Raw genomic sequence first — 23,794 nt, forward strand, 5'->3', positions numbered from 1 at the left:
CTCCTAGTCTGTGCTTGTGTGATGGACAGGATCCACAAAACCAAGTTTCTGAGAACTACAGCATGCAGTAGACTACTGTAATGATTCCAGACTGCATCCTCAGTGTGGAATTGTGCTTCAAAACCTGAAAACAAAGCTCACATTGGAGCCAGAGCCAACAGCAGGTGGGTCAGGATTGCAGTCTGCCTCAGACTGAGGTGACATCAGCCAAAGAAGCAAAGAAAGGAAAGCCAGCATTCTCCAGGAGAACTGACATGACCCAAAGTCAATAACAAAGTGACAAGGGTCAGGTTCAGAAAGAAATCACTCATAGTATAAAAAAAAATTATAAAATAAAATATTAAAGTTCTCAATTTGAGAATTCAAGTACAAAACAAATTTATTTTGCAGAGCAGAGTTTTTTTTTTAACATCTTTATTGGAGTATAATTGCTTCAGAAGTTGGTTTATATGTTTATTTGTTTTCATTTTGGTGGGTTCTCATTAATGGATTTTTTTCTTCTATTGATTCTGCATATAATGTTGCCTCAAAGAAGTATTCCCAAGACCTGTGTAATGAAGAATTTCTAGAATGTTATATTCAGAGCTTATATCTCACATTTTATATTTAAATCTATGATCAGTCAGTTAATTTTTATATAAAATGTGAGGTTAGGGTTCACATTAAACAAAGCAAAACAAACAAAAATAATGCTGCTGTGAATATGGGTACAGAAGTATCTATTCAAGGCCTTCCTTTCAATTCTTCTGAGTATATATCCAGAAGTGAAATTGCTAGGTCATATGGTAAGCCTATCTTTAATTTTTTCGGGAATCACCATAATGTTTTCCATAGCAGCTGTACCATTTTACATTCCTCCAGCAGGGCACAAGAATTCCAATTTCTCTACATCCTCCCTAATACTCATCATTTTCTGTTTCTTGGTGATAGTCATCCTAGTGGGTGTGAAGTGGTAGTGCCTTTTCCTCTATCCCTTTTTTTTAACCATAGAAGTTGCTAGCAGGAGAAACACTTTTATTTGGGGAAGACAGTGGTGATATTTTGGTAAGGTGAGCCTTTTGCTAGTGGTAAAATCCACCACAGGGCAACAGTGATATATTAGGGAACAAATAAAGTGCTTTAAACTTGTAGAGATTTGGAATTAGGAAGAAAATTGCTCCCTTGTTCAATTTAATCATTTATTTGACTGTGGCTCTGTACGTGATGCTAAACTAGCAGGTAAATTTGCTTTATTTAGTTAAAAAGCTAGTTAATTTAATGGATAAAAAAATCCAAGGAAGTCTATTTAGGTAAATAGCGTCTTAAGAATTGCTTATTCAGTAGAACCTGTATATATAAACAGCCTCTGCCAGTACATTCTCACCCAACCCAACTCCTCCTTTCCCACGTCACTAACTTCTAAAGTACGAGTGTTTTCTCACACTCATGGTAACATTTCCATACCTCACTTCAGGCTCTTTTTTAATATATCAGAGACATAATGCAGAACTCAAAATGAACACATCTTGAAAGAGATAAGGATCAAAACTAAAGTGGTTCTGAGCCAGAAAATGTCCCTTGCCTTAAACATTGTACAAATTTGAATAAACATAATATCAAAGAAAGACTAAAGGGCTCAAAATTACTACAGACACATTTTTGGTTCAAGAGGTATATGTGGACCACACAGTAAACTTAATCATAATTTCTACAAGAAAATATAACCCAGTTCCAAATGACCAACTAGTAAGCATGTTCGTGTAATACAGTTTAGTTGTATATCAAGGACTATGCATACTTGACAACATGAATATTTATTTTCGAATTTTGTGAAGAATACAATTCACATAGTTATATGATGAAATTAGACTAATGGAGCAATATAGTACCACATATATACAGTGTAAATGTGGTTTAGCTTCAAGATTCTGTTTAGTCTTAAATCCTCTGAGACTTTTATTACACAGGCACTTCTATAATGACTGTAAATATTCAACATCCTGGGTATGACAAACATGTCTTACGGCTGTAAAATATCATGTTCAATTAGATGGCTCCTCTCCTGGGAGGGCAGTGCGTGTGAGTATGCATTTAAACCAATAGCCTGAGTGAAGAAGAATTTATTTTAGAAATTAAAAGCTATTTAAAATAGTTTCCAGTTTTACAGCTTCTTAAATTGCCATGTTTATCTACATTCAGTTTCATCAATAAACAATTCAAGAAGCATTCGGGGATAATAAGAAATGGATACAGCTGAAGTCATTGCACAGTGAGAACACAAAAATATCTTGGAAAACAAAATTATCAAGTTTTTAACTGAAGACAATTTTATAATACAATGAGTGAAAAATAAATATCTTGGAATTTTTTCATTACCGAGCAGGCAATCCTTTAATGTCAATATATTTTAAAACGTGCTAACTATACACTTAAATTTATCTTATTCTTCTGATTTTTTGGCTTAAATTTAACAGTCCATCAAATGAAAAAAAAATTGATATTTAATGGGTAACTTAAAACCTGTGAGAGCAACAGATTTGTCAAATGTGGATTTTTCAGGTCACTGTAATACTAAATAATATTAGTATTATGAATAGATATTCTATAATTTATTCATAAGGGTCAACATTTGTATTAAGAAAATTAAAACATACAAACGTTAACAATGTAAAAAGAAAGTGTTTGTTCCATATAGTAAAACCATTCCAGTTTTCAATGTTCTTAGTGGTAAGATTATTTTAAAGTTCCACTATGTTTTTTTTTTTAATGACAATTAAAAAATAAAAAAGTAATGATGAAATTAAGTATACAATATTTTGAATTATACATTAAGGAAATTGCTATCTAGAATCACAGTGAGGACAATTATGGGATTTTGGGTACTAATAGTGGTGACTATTTATATAAAAATTATTGATGTACCTTTTATTGATGGTGCTCCAATAAATAAAGTGTAGTTAGCAAAGCAATATTTTATTTCAAAAATTCAATATGTTTTAGGAGCACATTGTTCCCTTTTATCCTTCTTTAAGAATATGTTTTTCTTGAAACTGCTGAGTTGCTTTAAAACTTGAAACATGTCATAATACTGATATAAATAATGGCAGGTTAAAGAATGGACCATGAAATTGGTGTTGAGTGTGAGGTAGTGGTGCTCTTGAGAAGGTGATGGTAGCTGTAAATTCTAGGTGAAGATCCCATGTCTGTTCTGTTTTTACAATTCTATTGAAAGGAAAAGTGGCCACAGTAACAGACTGCTTCCAAGTGTGCCTGTTCAGTCAAGTTCAGCAGTTACAGTGTCCTCGTGTTCGGTTGCAGTGCTCGGTGGACTTGCCACTACATTCTCTGGTATGGCATATCTCTTGATCCTTTATTTCAGGCCCTCAGCATAAGATCTAGAACTGACACCACAAGGTCTTGCTTTCTATTCCTACTTTAAAAAAATCAAATACAAATCATAAAATGATGCCATGTTATTTGATGTAAGCTTCAATACTATTAGAAACTGTACTGACATGTAATCTCAAAATTAACATGCCTATCAAAGTATTATGAAACGGTAGACTTGATTGGGAGAATTCTTTAACATTAAAAAGTACATGGAGGGTTTGGTCTCATTATCTAGCTTTAGTAGTTTATTAGTTATAAAATAGAAAAGGGAAAGCAGACAGTCAAGTACTAAGTTGAAGTTTTGCCCATACTCTCAGTCAGAGGAGACGTCTCAACACAAATGTGGCTTGAGTAAGATACCAAAGACAGTGAAAGGACAGCATAAGTTGAATAGGAAAAGAAGGGATACACAGTTATCCTTGAGTAAAGAAACATTTAGGAAAATATATTGCTAGGAAATAATAAGAGAAAAAAAGAAGAGGGTAAAGAGGAAAAGAAAGTACAAGCTGGTCTGTTGGGCAAAGGGTCCTTCTGGAAGAGTGTTGGCAAATGAACCTGGAAAAATACAAGATAGGTCAATTATGGAAGCCTTTGACTGGGCTTCCAAGTTTAGACCTGATGGGATGAACACTTAACAGACACTGTAAAAAGTTTTTGGAGAGAAAATGGCATATTAAAATCAAGCTTTTATAAAGATTTCCCTGAATTTATGAGACATATGTATTTTGATGGAGATAAGCCTGTAAAGAAGCCCATCTAATAGTCATGTGTAAGAATAGCCACATGGATAGGAAACAATCCAAATGCCCATCAGTAGGAAAAGGGGTAAATAAATTGTAGTATAGTCATATAATGGAGTATTACCTAGTATAAAAATACACTAAACTACCACTACCGACAACATCCTGAATAAACCCTGCAGACGTTGTATTGTGAGACATAAATCACATATGAGTACATATGATTTAGTGGATATGAAATTCAGGAAAAGACAGAACTGATTATGAGACGTCAAAATAGCAGTTTCTTCAGATAGGAGACGTGACTGGAAAAGAACAGGAGGGAGACGTCTGAATATAGGAAATATCTTATATCTTGATCAATAGTAAAAGTTTATTGAGCTGTATACTTAAGATCAGTACTTAAGTATATACTTTATATGTATTATAGTACATATGTTTTACTCAAAAATATTTGTAAACCCTTATTTTTTTGTTTATCCATTTGAGCATGGATAAATAGAAGCTAGGATAGGAATAGAGGAAACAGTTAAAAGTCAATTGTCACATCCAGGCCAGAGCAGATGGTGATTTTTGTCAAGAGTGGATATAATGAAAATGGAGGGAAATTGGAAGATTTGATAAATAATTTAGAGATAGAATCAATGGGACTTAGTAATGGTTTAGGTATGAAAGGGAAGGAGGGGAGATGATGAACTCAAGTTTCTATGAATACCTAGTGAAATCAGTAGAAAATAATGATGTTTGTGGTGTGGAAAGCAGGGCAAGGGTAAAAGGGTTCTCAGGTATATAACATGAGGACCTGGATGGATGAGCTGAAAGAGACTGGGCAATAAATATATTTAGTTGAGAGGTGGGGCGAGGAGGGATTTAATCAATAATTCCATTTTGGACATGTTAAATGAGCGATGTCTCTAAGATGGCAAGTGAATGTGCAAATAATCATTTGGGTACGTGGGCCTGAATCTCATGATAGAGGGCTAGACTGCAGAAATACTAGCACATAGAAAGTGTTTATAGGTGAAATTTCCAGAAAGAGGGAAAAGGTTCAGGATTGTCTCTTTAGAGACTTCAATATTTAGGAGTAAGGTAGAGAAAGAGGAAGAGGAGGATACAGAAAGAGTACCTAAAATGTACTAGCTAGATGACGGGAGGAAAACCAAGAATAAGTGGTGAAACAGAGGCCAAGAGAAGAGAGGATTTCCAAAGAACAGTCAAGAAGGTGTGTTAAATATTTCCAACAGTTCTTCTTTAGAAAGAACTAAAGAAAGCATGAAGAAAGTCATTGGCTACATCGGGAAGAAAAATTTAGCACTGTGCACTGTGATGGGAGTAGTAGCCAGATTAGAGTGTCAGGAAAAGTGAAGGGAAGTTAAGGCAACAGAGAGAGTGAAAACAGACAACTCTTCTAAAGAAACTTAACTGCAAAAGAGCCATAACTGGATTTGGCCATAACGGGAATAAGGAATCAAGCAACAAATACTTTATTTTTTTTTTCTTTTTGGTCACAGATTCAGATTTAATATATACATTTTAATTGAAATAAATTTAGCATATAACATTATATAAATTTAAGGTATATAAAATATTGATTTGATATATTTATATCAATATGTTGTAATTTGATTGCCAGTGTAGCGATAGTTAACACCTCTATCACTACACATAATTATAATTTCTTTTGGGGGGTTGGAATAATTAAGATCTAGTCTCCTGGCAAGTTGTATGACTATAATACAATATTGTTCACTATATTTGCTATACTGTGCATTAGATCTCCAGTTAAATTTGTAGTATTTGTCTGCTAGTTGCAAGTTTGTACCTTTAAACAACATCTCTCCGATTCCTCCATCCCTCTGCCCCTAGTAACCACCATTTTAATTTTTTTTTTGGCACACAATGAGGCTTGTGGGATCTTAGTTCCCTGACTAGGGATTGAACCCAGGTTCTCGGTAGTGAGAGTGTGGAGTCCTAACCACTGGACTGCCAGGGAATTTGCCATTTTACTTTTTATTTTTTAATCAGTTTGGCTTTTTTAGATTCCACATACAAGTGATATCATACTATTAATACATCAAACTTAAAAACTTCTGCACAGCAGAGGAAACAATCAACAAAATGAAAAGACAGTATACAGAATGGGAGAAAAATGTTGCAAACCATATACCAGATAAGGGGTTAATATCCAAAATATATAAGGAATTCAATAACTTAATAACAACAACAACAAATCTTAGCAAAACATGGGCAGAGGAACTAAGTGAATGTTTTTCCAAAGAAGACATTCATACAAGGTACATGAAAAGATGCTCAACATCACTAATCAGGGAAATGCTAATCAAAACTACAATGAGATATCACTTTACACCTGTTAGAATGACTGTCATCAACAAGACAATACCATCAATAAGACGAAAAGACAACCCTCGGAATGGGAGAAAATGTTGCAAATGAAGCAACTGACAACGGATTAATCACCAAAGTGTACAAACAGCTCATGAAGCTCAATATCAAAAAAGCAAACAACCCAATCAAAAAATGGGCAGAAGGCCTAGATAGACATTTCTCCAAAGAAGACATACAGATGGCCAAGAGGCACATGAAAAGATGCTCAACATCACTGATTGTTAGAGAAATGCAAATCAAAACTACAATGAGATATCACCTCACACCAGTCAGAATGGCCATCATCAAAAAAATCTACAAACAATAGATGCTGGAGAGAGTGTGGAGAAATGTAAATTGATACAGCCACTATGGAGATTCCTTTAAAAACTAAAAATAGAACTACCATATGACCCAGCAATCCCACTACTGGGCATATGCCCAGAGAAAACCATAATTCAAAAAGACACATGCACCCCAATGTTCATTGCAGCACTGTTTACAATAGCCAGGACATGGAAGCAACCTAAGTGTCCATCGACAGATGAATAGATAAAGAAGATATGGTACATATATACAATGGAATATTACTCAGCCATAAAAAGGAACAAAATTGGGTCATTTGTAGAGACATGGATGGACCTAGAGACTGTCATACACAGTGAAGTCAGAAAGAGAAAAACAAATATCATATATTAATGAGTATATGTGGAATCTGAAAAAACTGGCATAGATGACCTTATTTACAAAGCAGAAATAGAGACGCAGACATAGAGAACAAATGTATGGTTACCAAGGGGGAAAGGGTAGGAGGGTGGGATGAACTGGGAGATTGGGATTGACATATATACACTATTGATACTATTTATAAAATAGATAACTAATGAGAACCTACTGTATAGCACAGGGAACTCTACTCAGTGCTCTGTGGTGACCTAAAGGAAAATGAAATCCAAAACATGGGATATATGTATACGTATAGCTGACTCACTTTGCTGTACAGTATAAACTAATGCAATATTGTAAAGCAACCATATTCCAATAATTTTTTTTTAAAAGACAATAGGTAAGTGTCGGTGAGGATGTAAACAAAAGGGAACCTTGTACACTGATGGTAGGAATTTGTTCATCTGCTATGCAAAACAATATGGATGTTCCTCACAATATTAAAGGTAGATCTACCAAATACTTTTGCCCTTCGTTTGTCTTCTGTATTATGTTTGTAGTCGTGAGACAGTAGAGCACATTTGAAGGTTGGTGGAAATTATTGATTCAAGAGGAAAAGATAACAAAGAGATGATAAGATTGGGTTGAATAAAATAAGAAAAATAGCTTTTTATATTGGGATAGCATTTTCTAGCAAAAGGACCATAAAATAAGAAGACTAAGTAATGATTTTTCAGATTTTTTTTTTACTATGCAAAAGACAAAGTATGTGGAAAGTAATGAATTCTGTCTAGTACTGGGGAATGGGGGATCACCGTCAGCATAAATTTTCAACGTAATTATCAGGAAAGGATCATGGACTCGAACTTTAATTTTGCAAATTCTATTTAACTGTGTATTTACTTTGCAACAAAAAAATACTCTTTATACCTTGCATCTCAAACCAGTTCCTGGATTTAAAAGTGACCAAGAGAGAAAAATAATTAATCAAATACCTACTATTTCTATGATCTTGCAATTGCTAAAATTCACTATTTTACCTTTGATTGCTTTGTAATATTTCACTATTTAAAAAACTGAGAAATCTTTCAAGTGCTTTAGTTTAATGTATAGATGTGGAGATGTAATAATTACCTTCAAATAATTATCATACCCCAATTTTATCAGGAAAACATATATACTTTCCTTCTACTTCCTGTAGCTATTTTTGTTTTATTTTTTTTTCCACTTTTACACTAATTAGGCTTTTATCCTCTGATCTCAAACTGGCCTAAAATAGGGGTACCTTGAGGACCAAAGATTTTGAAATAATGGCAAATAGAGACAGTGTATGGGAAAATGTAAAAGCAACGAAAAGAAAACAACATTGCCACTGCCAAATACTCATCTGCTTGTCTTTAAGATGAAAATGGTTAAAGAATGAAACCTGTTCTTTAATCTGTTATGCATAATTTGCTGAGATTGCAGTGAGCTTTAACTTTTCAGTGGATGAATCCTTTTTCTGACTATCCTTTGGTAATGGACCGCCTCGTTTTTGTTTTTTGTTAATATTGTCCTCTTTTGATTTTATCCTCTATCATTTTACATAAGTAGCTACTAAGCCAATAGGAACTATCTGAGGGAATGGGAGAAAATGTTCAATACATGTTCAGTACATGTTATTCATTGACATAGGAAGGCATTCTACTCAAAGCCTCCTATCGTTTTATTTGCCTCTCCTGATCTCCACAGTTTGGCAGTTACCCTGGAAATATACCAATCAAATGACATATTTATTTAAAGAAAGGGAAAGTCTGCGCTTTAGACCAACCTGAGTTGTCCTATGATGTTTTAATCACCTCATATTTTCCCCTTTGATGAGGGAGGGATTCTCACCAAAGAGACTTAGGGATGCTTGATCCCATGGCATCCAACACTGGACAGATGAGACCAACAGCAAATTATCACTCACACTCACAGCCTAGGGGAAAAGGACACCATGTGCCCCACAGGGTCACATGGGGGTTGCATTCTGGAACAGAGGAAAGAACTAGAGTCTGTGGGAGGCAAGCTTTGTAGTATCAAGAGAGTGATGTGCACTAGTTCTCCTGGGAGAGTGTGATTGGCTTGTCTGAATAATTCCATAGGCTGGCTGAGTAAGGAAACCTCATCCTCAAATATAAGCAAAAACTATGGCTGTTAAGGAAGGGGTTTGGATAGAGGATGTTATTCACAGGAGTAGAGTGGGGAGGGAAACTTGCAGTTAGATCACTTCGGGCCATATCAGTTTCACCAGATGTCAAGGCAGCACATAATATTTGACCTTAATTTTAGGCCTTACACTATATATGACAACGTGAAACTGCAAGTGAAGGCCAGGGGTATGATACGGAATCACATGTAGAAATAATGGAGAATCCAGCTGAGTGTGTATACAAATGCATTTAAAGGTGAATACTCATGTATTTATGGCTAACATCTTTTATTAAAAAAGTTGAACCAGGGCTTCCCTGGTCACGCAGTGGTTGGGAGTCCGCCTGCCGATGCAGGGGGCAAGGGTTCGTGCCCCAGTCCGGGAAGATCCCACACGCCGCGGAGTGGCTGGGCCCGTGAGCCACGGCCGCTGAGCCTGTGCGGCCGCAGCCAGTGCTCCGCAACGGGAGAGGCCACAGCAGTGAGAGGCCCGCGTACCGAAAAAAAAAAAAAAAGAGTTGAACCAAATTCTTTTTTTAAAAAAAATAAATTTATTTATTTATTTTTGGCTGCATTTGGTCTTCGTTGTTGCATGCAAACTTTCTCTAGTTGCGGTGAGCAGGGGCTACTCTTCATTGTGGTGCGCGGGCTTCTCATTGTGGTGGCTTCTCTTGTTGCGGAGCACGGGCTCTTGGCGCGCGGGCTTCAGTAGTTGTGGCACAAGGGCTCAGTAGCTGTGGCACGCAGGCTCTAGAGCGCAGGCTCAGTAGTTGTGGCACACGAGCTTAGTTGCTCTGCGGCATGTGGGACCTTCCCGGACCAGGGCTCGAACCCACGTCCCCTGCATTGGCAGGAGGATTCTTAACCACTGTGCCACCAGGGAAGTCCCTGAACCAAATTCTAACATCCAAAATTATTAACTTTATGCTTTTTTCCAGCATAATAGATGGCATCCGTATAGTTGCACAAAGCTTTCCCAAAGAAGATAAACTGCCTGAAACTCCAACTGAATCTATTTTTATTTTCACTTGGTTGTTTTAGATGTGCTGTGGTGAGAGTTTATTTTTGTGGCTATAATTGATTTTATGATGAAATTTCTGCTCTTTTGTTAAAATAATAAATTATTTCTTTAGGACAGTTGATAAGATTTCATTGGCCAAATAAATGAAATTAATTTACAGTCCAACTACATTTCCTTTCTGATACATTGAATGACCAGGTCTTTCTAGGTAGCCTTCACATCAGCCCAGCAATGTAGCTCTAAAATCACTTGGTTAGTAATTAGGTGTTTATCAGATTCTTGCTGAAAAGGCATGAGGTAGTTATCTGACACAATTATCTTTGAAAATTGAATCCTCCATTTCTGGTCCTGCTGAGGACATTCAAAGGAACATAGAATAATTTAAAGCTAAATGCCTTTCAAAAACCCTTACCTTCTAGAATGCATGCAACACAATCGCCAGCCACAGAATTTTTCCTCCATCTTTTATGCACAGCCTTTTGTGTGCGAATCTTTTTGTTGTGTATTTGTGCATGTTGACATATTAAAATGACTTTTGGCCTGCTCTTCTGTTACTTCATTAATGTCTATTTTAAGGTAGCATTACTGGTATTCTGAAATTTAATGCTTACTCCTGTCCCCTCTCTGCTGCTATATCTTCATAAACTAACCCAACAAAAGTGAAGGCAATTGCTAAGATTGACTGGGCTATATGTGCATTTGGGATAATAATATTTCTAGAGTGATTTGCTCTTAAGTAATCTAAAATTTTGCAGCTCATTTAACTATTAATGTGCAATGCACTCACAGTTTGGAAATTAATATTGAGCTTTAATATGGATAGCTGTAAAAAACATAATTATTTAGGCTCTAAAACATCAAACCCGAAGTAGTAGATTTTAATTTAAATGTCACATCCATTTAAAAATGATGCTGTGGCTCATCTCCCAATAGAATTGAACCAATTTTAGGTTTCCATTCACATTCAAGGCAGTGTGTTTAAAATCAATTTGCTTAGAAAATAAAGGCATGTAACATTGAAAACTGAGGGCATTTTGCTCTGGTTAATATTGGTAAGTAATTTTGCTTTCTGTAAGCATCCTCTTTCTTAATCACCATGATTTCTTGCCAAACATAATGGCCATTTTCATAGACATGGACTTCATGAATATTATAGTTTTCATGTGTGTATTTCTGTCTTCTCTACAAGTACCTTAGTTCAGATGACTATCATTGTGTTCATATCATTGTGTTCATTCACCCATCATTAATTCAACAAATATTTAGTGTTTGCTACATGGCAGTCATGGTGCTGGATTGCAGAATATTGCAGTAGTGACCTATGCGGCCTCATGGGTGGTATCCAGACTTTCCCACTTCATGGCCATGATTCACAGAGTTTTTGGCCTAGAAACCACATTTGTTCAATTCATTCTTCTGATTACACATCTTTTTTTTGCACACAAAGCCCTTTACATTTCAGCCTAATTCTATTTTTCCAGCATCCTGTCCAATCACAGCCTCACACATATAGGTCATCTGAAATCCCATTTAAATAAAATAATTTATTTTTCTTTAAACAGTCTCTTTCCTTCATACTTTTGCACAGTTGGTACTTTTGCTTAGAATTACATTCTTCTCCAGTCCTAAACTCATTTAGTTTGATCAACAACTATTATTCCTTCGAGATCCATCTGAAATGTTTACTTCTGTGATGAACATTTTCCAATTTACCAGAAGCCTGGTTGCCTTGTTCTCTCTTTGATCTCGTAGAACAAAATTTAAACTCTGTTATGGAAATTACCATGCTGTATTTAGTTTATGTGGGTCTGCTTCCCCCTGCCATAATATAAACTCTTCCGGGGCAGGGACTGTGTCCTATTAATTTTTGAATGTTAAGATGCCACATAATAGGTTCTTGGAGAAATAGTGTTAAAAGGATGAACTATAGGCTCATGAATAAGGTCATTTTAATATACTTTTGGGTATATTCTTGTTTTGTATTGGTTTTAGAGAAAGTAATCAATAGTGACATCGTATTCCGTTAAATATACTTTTTTTAACCTCATCAGATATTTTAACTTGCAGTGTAGCTAGCTTTAATTGAAGTCTTGGTCTCTAAAGTGAAAAATAAAGTCACCAGACATGTTCAGAGGATAACTACCTCACTTGTACAATTGGTTTGTTGTTCATTCCAGGAATGGCCAGCAGAACATCCTTGCTAAATCAACCGTTCACTTCTCTCATTTTTGTGCGCTCTCATCCTCTGCCCTCTCTACCACCTACATTTCTCACTCTCAACGTAGGTGTCAAGCCTGACCAGCTTAATATGGAACTTTCCTTTGACCAAACCAATGCCCGGACAGTTTCTTCTGTTTTTGTTATCAGTGCACAGATAAATATAAGTTATCAAAGGCAAAACTTATTTTAGAATAGTGAATCTATTGATGTTTATTTCTGTGCTACATTACTTGAAAGATGATATTTTCCAGAAACATAGGTCTGCAACTGGATTCACTTTCAGCTAGGATGACCAAATATCATCTGTCCCACTAATTTTCAACAGAATGATGAAATGAAAAATATGATTGAAGGTCAAGTGGGCATAGAATTCATCTGACTGATTCAGTGTGAGCACACCATTTTGAAAATTGCTTTTGTTTGAAAATTGCTTTCTTTTTGTCTTTGTGTACATGAGTATACTTTTAAGGAACCATCTTTGTGAATTTGAACATTCATTTTGAAAATTTCCTGATGTTGACAGCCTTTGTTTTAGCTGCAAAATAAGAAAAAGAAAAAAAAAAACTTGTAGAATCTTCTTCATATCAAATCTTTACATTCTACATCTTTACATGTAGAATTTCTTTGCATTAAATCATCTTTTAAATTTTTTATTCATAATACAATTCCACAAGTATATTAATACAATCTTTTTTAACAAGTTAGAAAACTAGGTTGCCTGAGGCACCCCTATAATTAAAGTGAAAAGAAGATAAAATCTTCATTTTTCTATCTTTACCTTTGCCTTTGTGTTAGAAATACTAATGAACTTCACTATGTTTAGGGTGAAAAATTGATCTGAACCTTTCTGCATTTACTGCTGTGCTTTTTTCCCCCTCTCCCCCTAAGGATTTGTGCGGTTTAATTGGCCATCAATTCTTTAATGATTATGGTAGCTACAGTAGAGAAACTGGTGTTTATCTTCATCATGCCCTGTGGACAGCACATTATGTTTATTTTTATACATAACTGCATTTCCATCATTTTGATAACATAGTCTAGCCAGTGGATGACAACCATCTTAGTGTCATTATTGATTTTAATCTTGAAATGCATATGTGAATTCTTGGAATGCACTACATTAAAATATATCTAATCCAAAAGTCATGCCACCGTGGCTTTTAACCACTGATGAAGTATCAGCTTCAACGGGCTGAAAGGAGACCAAACACTAAGTAGAACTTTTAGTGACCATTAATTGGGCTGTCTTCAGGCTGCTCAGAGTACTTTCTTTGAAGGTGTCAGTTAGGATTTTGAATATTCTATGTGCAGTGTTTTAAGAACCATCTGATGCTTCTGATTCTCATTTTGTAGCAATAAAATAATTATTTGTCCTTTCTTTGTGATGATTCTCCTAAAATTATAGCATAGTAACATCTTTAGGTCACAAAATGGATTGGTGAGGTGATGATGTTCATTTTTACTGCTTGTTGGTATCATTTCTTTTAATGTTTTCCTTTTAAGAAATATTAATAATCCATTCTATTGCTATGTCTTTAAACATTCTAATCAGTGAAATGTACAAAACCAGAAGTTCAAAGTTTTGGAAGTCTTTAGAAGTATAGCAGATCCGTTACATTTACATTTAGTTCTATATGGCAAAGTGCTTCTTGTATTAGTCTGTTCAGGGTGCTACAACAAAATGCCTTAGACTAGGTGGCCTGTAAACAACAGAAATTTATTTCTTACAGACCTGAGGCTGGGAAGTTCAAGATCAGGGCAGATTTGGTGTATGGTGAAGGCCCACTTCCTGGTTCATAGAGGGCCATTTTCTCTTCTCACTGTGACTCTGGGGTCTCTTTTTTTTTTTTTTTGTGGTACGCGGGCCTCTCACTGTTGTGGCCTCTCCCACTGCGGAGCACAGGCTCTGGATGTGGAGGCTCAGCGGCCATGGCTCACAGGCCCAGCCGCTCCCTGGCATGTGGGATCTTCCTGGACCGGGGCACGAACCCGTGTCCCCTGCATCGGCAGGCGGACTCTCAACCACTGCGCCACCAGGGAGGCCCCTTGGGATCTCTTTTATAAGGATGCTAATCTCATGCATGAGGACTCCACCCTCATGACCTAATCACCTCCCAAAGGACCCATATCCTAATAGCATCACACTGGGGATTCGGTTTCAACATAAAAATTTTAAGCAGATACAAAGAGTCTATGGAAGTTTCTCTGAATTTGATATAGGCTGAAGAGTAAGAATTCTAAAAAAAAGTATGTCTCAGATAACTTTTTTATTTTCTCTCTGACTATTAATTATGGTAATATATCTGTCTACCTGGGACACATAGAAGGACTATGTTAAGTGAACTAATTAAATAAAAAATTAGTTTATTTGAGTCTTCATCCTGACTTGATAAGCTATTTTAGTACATTTTGGACATAGAATAAAGGTCTTATTCTTTATATACAACCTGAGGTTTGTCATCATGCCCAGAGTTTCTTCACAGTATGTTTAAAATGTTGTGTTTCCTGGAAATCTGATAAGAATTAATCTTTTGTGAAATGAATGAAGTCTTAATTGGATATAGGGTCCATGATCCATTCAGATAAAACTGTAATGTAGCTATGCATACATATCCAGGATCTTCAAGAAATTAGGTGACAAACCACTGAGAACCTTGCTAATTTTCTTATTTCTGCTTCTGCTCCATGGCCAACTTAATCATTTTTATCTTTGTCACTAGTATATAATAAATTATCTTTGGCTCTTACATTAAGAAAGTAGATTTGTTTCACACCTATTTGAATCTCCACTGCCTCCATATATTAACTATTCAAGAGTGTTTATTGATTATTTGTTTAATTATAATTCTTTTGCAAAACCTAATTTTGGATTTTTAATTTATTTTAAGTTCCAGGATTTTCCAAAGACTGATTTAAATAGAGACCTTCAATTTCTGATGATTGGTTTTCCTTTATGAGCTTTAGGTGGATAGTCCTACAGGGTAGACCAAGCTTCAGTCTATCCAATTTGTAAAGGCGGAGAATATCTCTTTACTCCACATGTAGATTGCTGACTGATTCATCTGTTACATGCAATAACCAAAATGAGGCTGGCCATTTCAGGGCATTGATCTCACAAAGACAAATGGTTTTTAGAAACAGTTATTATTTGCCACGGTTGTTTCTTTTATCCAAGACTAGGGCAGAAATAATCAACAGTTGTTGATCTTGTTGTGTTATTGAAAATTTCCAACTTTTTCCTAACTTTTGACCCGCTGAATGATCAGCAGTTAAAAATTAAGCTGAAGGGCTTCCCTGGTGGCGCAGTGGTTGAGAGTCCGCCTGCTGATGCAGGGGACATGGGTTCGTGCCCCTGTCCGGGAAGATTCCACATGCCGCGGAGCGGCTGGGCCCGTGGGCCATGGCCGCTGAGCCTGCACGTCTGGAGCCTGTGCTCCACAACGGGAGAGGCCACAACAGTGAGAGGCCCGCGTACCACCAAAAAAAAAAAAAAAAAAAAATTAAGCTGAATAAAATGATAAGACTGAGAAGACAAGACTCCAAAAATATTTTGGTTCTCTAAAGCAAGAGAGTACTGTAACTTAGATAATAAGTTATGGTTAATAACGAGGAAAGCCTCAGTAAATACAGTTTCTGTCCTTCCAAATATGAAAAAAAGAAGAAGAAGGAAGAGGAGGAAGGGGAATAGGGGGAGAGGTAAATGAAGGGGGAGCTACCTATGATGAAGAGTTTCAGAAGAAGCTGAAAAATAGTCATCATGATGCACTGATAAGCTTAGCAAATATTTATATTATCTTAAGTAATCCAAAATGTGTGCCTAAAGAAATGTTTTTATTTTGTTGATCCATGCATTTACCAAAATTAATTTCATGTGGGACATTTTTACTTTGTAAGAAATTTCATTAGTAATCAGTGGAACATGATTATCCCAAAATATATTTTCAAAAATTCTCTTTGAGCAATCATCCTCTTAAAAACAGAGGATAGACCAGCCTATTATTTGAAAATCTGCATTAGCAACATGCACATATACACAGCATATGCATATAACATATTATCTTTCAACACCAAGGCCCCTGTAGAAAGCATCTGCATCTTGATTGGAGTGGAAGTCATATGGGTCTCTATGTGTGACAAATCTGAACCTTACACTTTAAATTGGTTCGTTTTATCATATATAAATTTCATCTTAATAAAGTTCATGAAAATAAATCAAGACCGCTAACATCTTGCAAGTTAAACCTAACACAGACACTGTTAAAATGTAAAGCAAAACAAAACAAAATAAAATGTAAAGCAACATGTAAATACAAATCTAAGATTGGGTCCATCATCACTGGGGAACCTCATTGGATTCTATTTGAAGTTGGGGGTCATTATGATATTAACATTTATAGATATCAAATGATGGAACAGACAGTCTTATAACACTCCATGCATATTAGCTCAACCGGTGTTGTGACTATTACTATTACTTTACATTTTATATTTGAGAAAGATGAAACTATGAGAGATTAAATTGTTTGTTCAGCATCAAACAACATCTGAGTTGTGGAGCTGAGATTCACACCTGAATAGTTTGGTTGTACCATCTATGCTTCTAAAACACTACACTATATTACTACTATATACTTATCATTCCCAAGTAAATTACATTTCAGAGAATTTATATTACACTAAATAATTCTGTAATGTCTAGTTAGCTTAATATTTCACAATAGAAAGGGATATTGTAGCTTGTTTTTCTCTTTTCTCATATCATGTTAGTTTTCTTAATTCAAAACTGTATAGATATTCATTTTTAATACTTTGACAGTAGGCAGTACTGTGTATATATACACATCTATGGGGAAAAGTGTTCTTATAAGGGGTTGTGGTTGTGGTTGTTGAGTTCACTATTTCGTAATACTCAGAATCTAAGCACAGTTGCATCACATTCTTCACTAACATCAATTGTCCTGTTGTTAATATGTCAGAAAGTGTGATTTTAAACAAAGGGTCATTGTAATTGCTATTAAGCTTATTTTTTATCTTGGGTTACTTTCCTTTTCAGAGAGGACTCGAAGATCAAAACTTCAATGTATTGTGATGTGCGTACACAGCAAATAATGCAATTGCCACTTTTGATTTGTGGATCCTAACTCAAAATCACTAACTATTTTGTAAAGTCACAAAATTGTCCTTAGATAATAAAAATTTGTTTGATGAATATTCATACTAAAACATTATAGAAGTTTGAAATACATATCTGCCTGTTAACATAACTTGTAGCAGTTCAACCAACTATAATAAATGTTTATACTTTCAGTTTTACTTTCTTATGATCTTATGATTATTGCATTGATTTAAAAGAAGAATGTACATGTCTGATAAGGACCTTTATTTTATCAAGACTGACTGCTACTAACAGACTATATATAATTGTTAATGCAATTGTTGGACTATAATTAACCCCAGATATGAAAACCTCAGTTTCAATAAATAGACTTTAAAATGTCATTTAACTAATAAAATCATTCTAGATCTTCAAATAGTAACCAAATTATAAACAGCCTCTAGATTCATACATGATTTTATTTATATCAAAAGCTGAGGCAAAACTGCTTATGCACATTTAAGGAATCAGAGGTCTAGGGTCTATTCCAAAACAGGGACTCTAGTTAGTGTCTAGTGCACACAATAATCAAACAGACTGAGGAGGAATGTGAGAAATCCCTAGGCAAGCAGGATCCAAGAAGACAGGGTAGCTATTATATCAAAACCCCGTCAAGCAGAAATTACTAGAATGCAGTATTTACACATTATCTCTGGAAGAGCTAATCATGGGCACATCACTGCAAAATGTGACTCTAAGCCAGAACATTCAATGGATAACCCTGAAAAAGAGCCTCTAGACAAACTAACAGCTGCACAGTGTGGATTGAAGAGTAGAACTGTCCATCTAGGCTTGTGCTTTTCTGTAGAAATATAATCTACTTTTTATTCTCATTTGACACTTAAGACAGAAAATGTATGAAAGATAATGTGGGTATATAATGTCATTTATGAGTGTCATTCATACCAGGATAAAGAAAGTTGCAGAGTAAATCAACTATACTCCAATAAAAATTAATTAAAAAAAAGAAAGTTAGAGGGTCATTAGCCCCAAACAAGGAAGACAGACCACAAATTTGAACCCATTGTAACCAGGAATATTTCTTTGGAGGCAAAGTTCTAGCCTAGACAGGAGTCGCTTGCAGAATTCTTAAGAGGGAAGAAATAATCCTCATATATCTTCAGTGAGGCCAGATGATTATAGCTGTCTGGCCGGAGGATTAGGCAGCTCTGCTAAAGGAAAAGTTGGCAATTAACTCTGCAGTGATAAGTAATAAAGTAAGGACAGTTCAGCTCAAGTAGACAGATTGACAATAGCTTGGTGCAGATAAACCGGCAGAATGAAGTCAGTCATCCTTTTTTCAAGTTGGAACTCTGAGAGCCACAAAAATGAGTGATAGAATTTTATTTTTCTTTGGGGCTGAATTACATTTTATATTGTGCTAGATTTATGTGTGTGTGTTTGGGTAGATGAATAAATGTCCTTCCACTTCCTATCTCCCAGATCTAATCAATTGCCAAGTTTTGCAAAGTATATTTGTTTGGTGTCACTTATGTGCCTCCCTACCCCCTACCCTCCCTACGAGACATTTGTTCCATTTCCTCTGCCAGTGTCCTTTGTAAGCATTCATTATACTTTTCTGCACTATTATTATGGTCTCTGTGCTAATTTTCCTCAGAATGACTTTATCCTTCACATTCTCATCAGAGTTATCTTCTAAATAATAGTTGATCCTCCATATCTGTGGGCTTCGTCTCTGGGTTCAACTAAGGATCAAAAATATTAGAAAAAAAAGTCCAGAATGTTCCAAAAAGCAAAAGTTGAATTTGATGTGTACTGGCAACTATTTACAAAGAATTTATATTGTATTTAAACTATTTACATAGCATTTATACTATATCAGATATTATAAGTAATCTAGAGATGATTTAAAGTATAGGAGAGCATGCGTGTTGGTTATATGCAAATACCATGCCATTTTATATAAGGGACTTGAGCATCTGCAGATTTTGGTGTCCGTGGGATGTCCTGGATCTAATCCTCTGTGGATACATAAGGACAAGTGTAATTTAGATCATATTATCATCTGTCATTAAACTCTACACTGACTCCTCATTACCTGTCTTTATCTTCTCAGTTTTCGATCATATTATATCCTGGCAAACTATCACCCAGGCAGACAGCTCCCCTTAAAGTTTCCTGAATATACCAATATACTATTAGGGGAAAAACATACACACACATATTATGTATACATATTATATATAATTTGATACTTGGTTATTATGTTTTCTAATTCTGAAGAGCATTTTCTACAGGTGGCATGCACAGTACCCTGCTTTTGTCCCTGTGTTTGCTAGGGGCTCTTCAAAAGTGGCAGTATCTAACAGCTGTTTATGTCTTGTATAGAGAGTGTCATATGTATTTAAGTCGTGTATTTTTATAAAGTAAAGGCAAATGCCAAAAAAAAAAAAAAAAAGTGGCAGTATCTTTTGTCCAGAATTTGCCCCAACTGATTATGCACACAATTATTTTTAGTCTCATAGTTTCTTTGTATTTTCTTTGTGTAGGTGCAAACATTACAACACTGTAGCAAAGAGTCCCAGGTCCCAGCCTGTCTCAGATCCTCCCAGGCAAAACTGATCAGTCATCTACTTGAATACCTGTAGTTTTATTCTGCCATTGTTAGAGTCATCATCTCGTCAAAGGCCTTGTTGACTGAAGACTCTGTTGCCTACAAGGCACTTTCTTGTGTTTCTTGGGCCCTTTGTGATTGATACACAGTGCCTCTCAGAAGAGAACAGCTACAAAAGTTGTTTGGGTTTTTTTGTTTTGAATCTGTTTATAAAGAGATGTAACTAAAATGGCCTCAAATTTCTTATGTACGTGAATGAAGAAAGAATTTAGTTTTTATTTTTTCTGCTGTGTCCCCAAAGTAGCATAGTGACTGGCTCCGTATGAACAGTCTGTAAATATTTATTTAGTAAATGAATAACCATCAGGTTTTCTAGACCTGATGAGAGCATTCTAACTCAATTGGTGGGAAATCAGAAACCGTCATCCCCTAAAGGATAGAGAAAACCAAGGAATCATTTGCTATTTATATCTCATTGAAAGGAATTTTCAAAATTAATAAATACTACATTTGTTCAAAATGTATATCCTAAAATATACTTTGTGTTAAGTTATATTCATTTTAACTATTTTATCATTTTGAAAAATGATATTTTAAATGCATTTATACTGTGATTTTTCACAAAATATTTTTAATATTGTCTTTATCTCGACATTAAAAAAATTCTGTTGATTTTTTTCTCGCAGATAAAACATATCTGTACCACTGGCTGGGTGTAATGCAAGGAAGGGACAAAGATGAAATGGAAACATGCTCCTTTTTTGGTCATAATATCACTCCTCAGCTTGTCAAAAAGCCACCTGTTCCTGGCACAGCTTATTCCAGGTAAGTGCCATGCATTTGTTTCATCAAACCTTGATCCGTATTCGTTCTTTGCTTTAAATGCATTTTTTATTGTGTGTGTTGTAAATTGAATTTGTTCATTTTCTTTAGACCTTGTAAGTCTTTGTGAATGGTTTCTTAAGTATGTGTGCTGATAAATTTCAGGGATTAAATATTATTCTTGAATACAGAGCATTTTATTAATTCCCTAGAGAAACTGAGAAAATTCAGAAAAATTCACTATTACTGAAACATGTAAGAAGTTACTATATTAAGTGCAAGAATAATTGTAATAGGAAAAAATGGGTAACAAAAAGAAGAGCAAAGTCATAATGCATGTTAGTACCATGGAAAAGGAACTTCAAAAAAAGTAAAATATTTAAAACTGAAATTCCTTTGGAGTAGTGACGTGCTAATTCACAGGCTGAACAAGGTCAGAATAAAAATGCAACATGCTGCTCTGTTGCTGCCGTGGTTACTGTTGTTTTTGGTGATGTTAGAAATCTGGTTCCTTGACATCATAATTTCATTAATGGTGCTGTACAAAGCTTTACTTAAAGTCTTTTATAGGAAATTGACTAAATCAATGTTTAGTTAATGTTATGGTAGAGGAAAATAGAAAAAATATGTTGATACATATACAAAGCTTTACTTAAAGTCTTTTATAGGAAATTGACTAAATCAATGTTTAGTTAATGTTATGCTAGAGGAAAATAGAAAAAATAGGTTGATACACTAATCACAATGTAATTTCAACTCTCCTCTTAGTTAAAACTATGGGAAAATTGTAGTTAACTTTAATATATTTAATATATCGTCATAATTTAGCCGAGTTATTCATAAAAGAATGGTATTTGGTGTTTTGTTAAACCAAAATGTGAAGCTTGATTTTTATTTATTTTATTGTTGTATTTATTTTAATATTCAGCAACTATTTGTAACTTATGTGTATCCACACACAAATCAGGATTTTCAAATAATCTTGGGGCTTGAATTTTTTCCTCTGCTGGGTTGACATTTTATTTAGAAGATAAGGGAGTTGTGAATAAAAAGTATGTTTAGATCTGTTAAGAACATTTCCATAGGGTGGTAGTATATAGAAAATTTAAAATCTGTTGTAACAGAGTTAATTTAGCTGCTTTGTACTATATTAGGTTAACACTCTGAAATTACTACAAGTTTTTAATTTTAACCTGTTCCTACATTCTATTCTCTTACCACTACTCTGTTGACTATTTATTCAAATGAATGAATGAACCCAATATCAAAAAATGACAATATGAAAAAATGTTAAGCATTTTTGATTATATGAAAAATGCAAATATAAGTACAAAGTAGTTCATTGTCTTTCAGATCATCAGGATAAAGAGGTTATATGAAAGTGTTTTGGAAACTGTGACTACAGTTTTAGATATAGATATAGTTTTGGAGGTTTAGGTGTAATTGTCCTTAAACTGCCTTGCCAGCTCATAACTGCTCCAGGTCAACAAATTCAGTCCATGATCTAGTTCTTGAGAAGGTAATCAAATCTCAAAATGGTCAAGTGTGGTTTGAATCATCTTTACTTATCTAGATATATGGAAGAAGGAATGTGTGCATACAGTGTGTGGTAGGGATGTAAGGTTTATCTGTGGAATACAAAGTTACCTTTTCATTCAAGAAGATACTGTATAATTTCAGAGAAGACATATCAACTTGAACATTTGGTTCCAAAATTTGTCAAAACTGCAATTTCTCTCTGACATGCAAGCATTTTAAGACTAAAGAGAACTTAAAATACATGAATTTATTGCTTAATGCAGTATGTAGATTAGGTACATAGGTGATCAATTGGTTAGCAGTTAGCAAAAATATGTCATACGGATTAGTAACTTGGGGCCCGTTTTGAGGCAACACCTTGAAAAGAAATAAGGGTACCCAAAAATGGGATTTATAAAGCTAAATGCCTTTCCTGTTCAGGGCCAGAGAGTTCAAGAATTATTTCAAAGCAATTTACCTGTCAAAAGAAATATGCTGTTAGCTTTTCAAAAGGAACATCTGCGGAGTGGAAGTCATTTTCATAACTGCCTTCCATCCAGGAGCATTGGTTTCAGGCTAAGGAGCTTAGAAAACCTGCTAAAAGGAGTCATCAGCCTCAGAATCTCCTCTCCTTCACGTTAATCTCAGAATGAAGTGAGATCCTGATTCTTTCTGTTGTTGCTGTTCCAGCTTTATTATGTTCCGTAGAGGCCCTTGACCTGGACTGAGTTTAGCATAGCTCAGAAGATCAAAGACAGGAAGATCAAATATTAGCGACTTTTTCAAAAACATAGTTTCTCATTCAGCTGATTTACTTCCGCTCTTTCCCTTGAGGAAAGAATATCCTCCTTCATCAGAAATTTATTTCAAAAGTCAGATAATTAAAAAAATAAATGTACCATGTTTCTAAAACACTAAGGAGCAATATATGATCTATAGAACATGGTGAGTTATTAGTAGAGAATCTACCAGAACAAGATGCCTCAGGGTACCAAATAGGGAGCAATGAAGATAACCATTGTAATGTAGGCTATTTTATTACCACAATAATAAAGAGGTTTTCAGTCAAACTGTGATGTGGTTACTTGGTGTAATTAAATATTAAAACAATGCTTGAATTGATGGATTACCCACTTCCTTTGTTTATTTTC

At 35.0% G+C, this 23,794-nt stretch overlaps 1 long non-coding RNA gene across 1 annotated transcript in view; it reads left to right on the forward strand.

Moving 5' to 3' along the window:
* The window catches only part of LOC137225322 (uncharacterized), a 616,604-nt gene that overhangs the window by 145,886 nt on the left and 446,924 nt on the right, over nt 1-23,794 (forward strand). Inside the window, exon 2 of the long non-coding RNA XR_010943775.1 lies at nt 20,990-21,128. This is a non-coding gene — a long non-coding RNA (uncharacterized lncRNA). The remainder of the gene's footprint in view (nt 1-20,989; nt 21,129-23,794) is intronic.

Source organism: Pseudorca crassidens, chromosome 5 (assembly GCF_039906515.1).
Source record: "Pseudorca crassidens isolate mPseCra1 chromosome 5, mPseCra1.hap1, whole genome shotgun sequence".
Lineage (NCBI taxonomy): Eukaryota > Metazoa > Chordata > Mammalia > Artiodactyla > Delphinidae > Pseudorca > Pseudorca crassidens.